This window comes from Diabrotica undecimpunctata, chromosome 5 (assembly GCF_040954645.1).
Source record: "Diabrotica undecimpunctata isolate CICGRU chromosome 5, icDiaUnde3, whole genome shotgun sequence".
Taxonomy (NCBI): domain Eukaryota; kingdom Metazoa; phylum Arthropoda; class Insecta; order Coleoptera; family Chrysomelidae; genus Diabrotica; species Diabrotica undecimpunctata.
This window is the reverse complement of record NC_092807.1, coordinates 105,790,375-105,797,466: the sequence shown is the minus strand read 5'-3', so window position 1 is coordinate 105,797,466 and position 7,092 is coordinate 105,790,375. Positions and strand designations below refer to the sequence as shown.

At 30.9% G+C, this 7,092-nt stretch overlaps 1 long non-coding RNA gene across 1 annotated transcript; it reads right to left on the bottom strand.

Annotated features, from left to right (window-relative positions):
- Window positions 1-1,668: 1,668 nt before the first annotated feature.
- LOC140441630 (uncharacterized) lies at window positions 1,669-7,092 on the bottom strand. Its single transcript, XR_011951016.1, has 3 exons — window positions 6,973-7,092; window positions 3,360-3,557; window positions 1,669-1,842 (listed from the first exon to the last, which is right to left on the bottom strand). It is a non-coding gene; the product is annotated as an uncharacterized lncRNA (long non-coding RNA).

Below are 7,092 nucleotides of genomic sequence, written 5' to 3'. Positions count from 1 at the left end.
TCAAGCTTTTTTGAATCGGCTTCATGATTATGTATTAAGTCACTTTTTGTGACTTAGCTCTTGGTGAGATCATCACATCTTCTTCTTTAGGTGCCGTCTTCTTAGTGAAGGTTGGCAATGACCTCTGCAAAGTCTTCCCTGTTTTGGGCTTTCCTTATTAAACTTTGAAAGTCTAATCCTGTCCAATATTTGATGTTATGCAGCCAGGTCATTTGTCGTCTACCCGGGCCGCGTCTGCCTTCTATTTTCCCTTCTATAATAAGCTGAAGGAAGTTATACCTGTCGTGTCTAAATATGTGTCCAAGATAAGACGTTTTACGGTTTTTGACAATGTCTGTGAGTTCACGTTCTTTATTCATACGCCTTAAAACTTCTTCATTTCTAACGCGGTCGGTCCATGGAATTTTTAGCATACGACGAAATACCCACATCTCAAAGCTTTCTAAACATCGTAACGAGCTGACTGTTAACGTCCAAGCTTCCACGCCGTGTAATAGTACACTATATACATAACACTTTATCATGCGGTATCGTAGGGACAAATCAAGATTACGGGTAGTGAGTAACTGTCGCATATTTAAGAAGGTGTTTCTTGCCTGTTCTATTCTACATTTAAACTCTTGTTCTTGGTCTAAGGTTTCATGTATCCAACGGCCTAGATACTTAAACTTTTTCACTTGTTCAACTAGATTGTTGTTGACTAGTATGTTTATAACTGGTGTGTGTTCTTTTGAAATTACCATTGTTTTGGTTTTTTTTTTACATTCACCTTAAAGCCGTATAGTTCTCCTTCTCGCACTACTTTGGTTAACAGAATTTGTAGTTCTTCTTCACTTCACTGTAACTTCATCTAGAGCATGTGCAAAGATGTCCTCTGAGTACAAGTTGAATAATAATGGTGATAGTATACAACCTTGTCTAACTCCTCTTTGGTTGTTTATGGTTTCAGTATCACCCATTTCAGTTCTGACAGAGGCGTTTTGGTTCCAGTAGAGTTCACATATTGTATTAATTTTTTTTTATTTTTATCACAGCCTATTGAAAATACTTTTGCTGAACACTAAGTGTTTCTTTAGATGAAGCGAAAAAAATATCTCGCCGCTTTTTAACAATTTCTATTTTGAGTATTTCGAGAAATAGTGATGTTACACCACTAATAAATCTCGACTACGAGAAATTTTTAATCAGACTCATTTTTAAAATATCCATATATGTGCACAAGTCAACGTCAAACCAGAAATAAATTACAACTGAATAATTTTCGTGTAAATTTAGACGCAAGTGACAATACATATTGGGCAAATCTAACTACCTGCTTTATTTTAGCTATCGACTTAATTACTTACATGCTTTACGGAGCCGTGTCGAAATTTTCTTTAATAAAATTTGACCTTTCGATCACCTCAGGTACAAACACAATTTGGTGTCGAAAGTCTTGAACAGAACTTGGAGCAACAAACTGGAAAGCAATATTTTAATGTTGCAATTTTCTCTAATTTCTGCCATAACTCGGATCCATAAATTTTTAAATCAGTATTCTTGGACTCATTAACCTCATAATCTATTTAAGTTTCTTCGATTTATTATTGATAATGTTTTTGCCAACAAAATTTTTAATGAAACAACAAATAAAAAGGAATTTTTTAGGATGTGTAAAAAACTAAGTGGTATGTTACAAATTTTTAATTAATAAATAGAATATCCAGATAAATTTATAACATTTAACTATTTTGTTTGTTTAAATATTCATATAGCTCTTCAAGGAAATTATCAGCTTCACGGTTGTCTTCGATTTGTCGAGAATATTGTAAGAGATCATCTCTATTTGATCGTTTCCCGTACCTAAAAATTTAATTATGTAATTACCACATTCTAAATAAATCAATGATTTAAGTAGCGAAGAAAAAAAAAAAAAAATGTCCAAGGCGGACAGGTTGTATAGAGCAGAAGGTAACCAAATTTAATCATGAATAAAATTATCGCAGCACAAGGATAAAGAGTGAGAAATAAGTATTCAAAATGAAGATAATTTACAAAGACTAGTCTATAGTGTAAAAATAGGAACAAAAGAATTTAATACTACGATATCAACTAAGAAAGTCCAAATTATAGTAATCAGTAAAGAACCAATCAGGTGTAAATTAGAAATCGATTGCGCCAGCATTAAACAAATAATGCAAATATGACATATTCATTAGAAATACGACCCGATGTAGCCGCAATACAGTTTATTGGAAATAGCGTAGATGAGAATACTATGAAGAATTGGCTACGAGTTTGGCGATCGGTAAAAAATATAATACAAAACTCGAGCTTTCCCAAAAAATGAATTGCCAAACTAGAATTATGCTGGTTTTTATACGTAGATCGATTTCACAAGACGACTATATGCAAAAGTGCAGCGATTATCCAAAAGTGACTTATTTTTTATGAAAGTTGTACAACAGATTAAAATATCATTTTGTTGTCGTCCAAGCCTTAAATAGGAGAAATATAGAAAAAAATGAGTTGAATGACTGTAGATGACAATTGATTGGATCCCCGTCGCATAGTGATGGGCAAAATCACTAGAAAATTATAATTGTGAAAATAGCAAGACAATGTTTTTTTCGATGACTCAGGATCTAATCAATTGCTGAAAAATCATATTAAAACTATTTTCTGTTAAATTTAGCGGAAAATCCAAATCTGTTTTCAGAATTGCATTTGGCTTTAGAAAACACTGAGAAATTTCAGAAAACTCTCAAAAAAGACATACAATTTGGGAAAAATTGGAATTTGGAGCTGTACTTATTTTTACTTTAAAGTATATACCTTTTAACAACTTTTCCTAAATTTTGAAAAAAAAACTTAGGTAAGCTTTTAAGATATGATTTTTTTTAAGAAAAAGAGGGTTCTTGAATTTTTCCAATTTTTCTTCATATTTAGGCTAATTTTAATACTAGGATCGTCCTCAGTGGAAAATTTTATATCGAAAATGTATTTTTTTTTTTATATTTTTTTGAACATTTAGAGCCGGCTATGCAAGAAAAAATGATAAAACACGGGAAAACATTTTTTTACTGGAAAAAATTGACTTCTTCACGTTGACCGCCATTTCGGATCTAGAAGGTTCAATTTTGGTAAATCATGATTTTATTTTATAGTATAGAATATACTTGTAAAATTCAAGCCAAATCGGGAGGGGTATAGACCTTTGCATAATTGACGTGGAATTACCCTAGAGGTATCTACCCGCTAATGAATAATCCATAGACATATAATAATTTATAGACATAAATAACGTAATTTTATTGACATTTAAAAAAAATTGTTTTTACATGTTTTCTAAATTAAAAAGAAAATATTGGGTACAGTACCTTTGGTTGATCGAGTACGCTTTAATACATTTTGCATATTTAGAGATCTCTTGGTCCGAGTACGCCAATGGTTTGGTACAAGCAGTTGTAGATGGTTCGATTTGTGCTATAATAACGGAAACTAGTACAAATGTCCAGATAAAAGTCACTTCTTTCATATTGAATGAACAATTATTGATGCAAAGATGTAAATATAACCTGTAAATAACAAAAAAATAATTGCAACGAAGGAACTGATTTAAGTATTGCTGGAAGGTCAAAATAAACGCTTATAAAATCACACAATTTTGTAAAAAGGTCTTTCATCTATGCTTAATTTTAATTCTCCTACAAGAATTACTAAAACAACATTTACCATAATTGGTTATATTATCTCAGATTTTTCAGCCCTTGATGTACGCTATAATTATTAATGCAGGAACTAATCATGAAGCAGTATATACCAAGTTTAACACTCTCAATAAATCCTACGTTAAGATAGGATATTTTGGCTCAGAACTTTTGTGAATTCCAAAATTTATGCTTGACTTCTAGGTGGCATTTTCCTTCTGTGGACGTGGACTATAATTTCAGTGATTGTTTAGATGTCTGTATTTTCCAAATGTTACCAAACGTATCCGCATGTCAGCCAAGAATATGCGTTCATTACTATACCTCAAGAAATTTATTACCAACGTCTCTGTCACTGAATATATTACCAAGTACAGATAAACTTGTCTAAAACTTATCAAAAAAACTAAAAAAGCGTACTATAAAAATCGCCTGGGAGGCTCTAAAAGCGTTGCAAAAGCAACTTGGTTCATAATAAACAATCTTCGAAATAAAACAAGCACAGCTCAAACATTTTCCCTTAAAACTCTGAAAATCTAAATGAATACTTCGTTAATGTAAGTAAAAATATAGCATCAACTATTTTGCTACCAGAAGATTCCATTTCCCATCTCCCCAGTTCATAAAAGGTCTCGAATTCATTTTTTATAAGACCAGTTGATTAAATCTGAACAGATCCAAACAATCAATAGAATCAAAATCAAATCTTCCTGTAGTACTGATGGACTATTCATAAACATTTTCAAAATCTAAAAAATATGTTAGAAGTCCCGGTCTCACCAATTAATGATTCCTTTGAAAAAGGTATATTTCCAGAGTGCCTAAAGATAGCCATTATTATTCTTCAATATTGTTCTGAAGCTATTTTCTTGTGGCATGTTAAAGTAATTACTATTTAAATGGGAATAAGCCACAATTAAAGTTTATTGACGTTTCAATTTTCACTTCGGAAATAGTTCTCAAAATACAAACATTAGTATAATTATTACACTAATATTATTACATTAACATTACACTCTCTTCATAAGGGTGGTAAAAACTCAAATGAGTTTACTATAGACCTATTGCCTTACTATCCAAAATTATTGAGATACTTATAAAAAACCGACTCGCTGAAAACAACATTTTATCACAAAATTTGTTCGGCCTTTTATCTAATAAATGTATCAGTAATGCTATGTTTTCTATATTACATGAGGTTTACCAAGCACTAAACAATAATCTTTATACTGCCACTGTTTTTGTGACTATGCCAAAGCTTTTGATTGTGTAAATCACGATATTTTGATAAAAAAAAAATTCTACGGAATTCGCAGTATTTCTTTAAGTTGGTTTCAATCTTATTTGGGAAATAGGAAACAACTCGTTAGAGCAATTGATACTGACTCTAGTCACAAAAGCATTATATGTGGAGTACCACAAGGTTCAGTATTGGGTTCTCCACTTCTCTTTATAAATGACATCAATAATTTAAAAATCGATGAATAAATTTTTCTTCTTGCTGATGATACCAGTATCACCTGGAGAAACTCTAATATTGAAACTCTTCATGTAACCACAACTTCTAATCTACTTAAAAGAAAAACCGGTTCCGACTCTAATTTACCCTTTTAACGTGAATAAGAGAGTAAAGTAGTAGTAGTAGTAGTAGTAGTAGTCATTTTTTGATATTTTTACAGACAGCAACCTTAAATGGTCCCTTCATATCGATTTGTTAAGTAAGAAACTAGTCTCGGCCTGCTATGCAATAAGATCTGTTTCAAAGGATATCGATTAAGGTTCCAAAAGTCTTCTAAAATAACATATTTTTCTTTGTTCGAGACTTCTTTTCGATATGGTCTTCCTTTTTGGGGTTCTAGTATAGATGCCCAATCTGATGTTACCTTTAAATTACAAAATAGAGCAAACGGGATTTTAATGCTTCCTTCTTTATATCTTTAATAAACTGATTGCTTACTTCGTAAACACCTTTACTTTTTTTGTCAGGAAGACCTAATTATGACTACTACACCAGAAATTCAACCTTTGATGTTTATTTACCGATACCTTCCACTGAGTTAGTAAAAAAATCTATAATATATTCAACAAAAAACAACTTTTACAACCATCTCCCTTTACAACTTAAATCTGAAACATCTTTCCCCAAGTTCCGTAAAATGACAAAAGCTCAACTATCTGAAAGACTATATTATTCAGTGAAAGAGTTTCTTAACGAATAACTAAGAAATTACAGTACCTTTAGGAACAAGTAACCAAAGTATTTTTATTTATATTTCGGTACGTATTATATGCAGCAAACTGATTAATTCGTACGGTTTTATTTTTAAAATAAAATTTGCAATTTATTTAAATTTTGCAATGGATTCTTTATTTTATTATGATTTATTTTGCTATATTGGTGATTTATATAATTTCAGTAAATTGTAACTATGGTTATTCTTATTTTCTGACTTTTTGTAAGCTTTGTCCATAAAATTGTACAATTTTCAGTGACAATAAAGCATATTTCTATTCTAATTAGTTTTAACGTAACTTTTTCTATTCTATTTATTTGTTGTGTCATTTTATAAAGATTCTTGTTGTATTAAGAATAGGGAAAATCTGATTAACATTTAATATATGAGAAAACTACTTCGAAGCAATTAGCTGAGCCTGCAACTCAAATTACGGATACTAAGCTGTTATATATTTGCGATGTTATGTTACGGAATTATATATTTTGGAAAAAGTAAAATAACAAAGCGAATACCTTCTAAAAATGACAGGAAGAGGAAGGAAAAGACAGAGGATACCATGATTAAAATGATGCAAAAATTAAAGGACAAAAATGAAGAAAGGATGAATGAAATAAAACGATAAAATTGAGATATTAAATAAGACAAGTAAGTTGAAGCTCCACAAAGATCCCATCTAATTGAATAATGATGTAACATCAAAAGAAAAGGAAATACAGAAAGTAATAGTTAAAATAGCAAAAGAAGAAACAAGTAAAGAAAAACAGACAAAAATAGGTTGCATTTAAAGTCTGCAGAAGGACAATGTGGAGTTCGAATTGGAGGAGAAACTGTCCACAACATCAGATATGCGGATGACATAGCGATAATAACTTAAAGTATCCCTCAGGATACTTAAAAGAGGGTAATTGTACAATCTATAAAAATAACTAACATAAGTACCAAATATTTCAAAATTATATTTGACAAATTATTTGAAATAATATGATAGTTATTATATCAAATACGATTTTTTCACTTTGTCTTAAGAAATATATTTAACAACTCACCTTTAACGTCTTTTTGACTACTTATCTTTCCACACTAAAACTCTATTAACTCTTTCGACCACTTAGTGGGGGTGAAAGCTCCCGAATGAAGTTCTCGGCACGAATCACAAAACTGAAGTA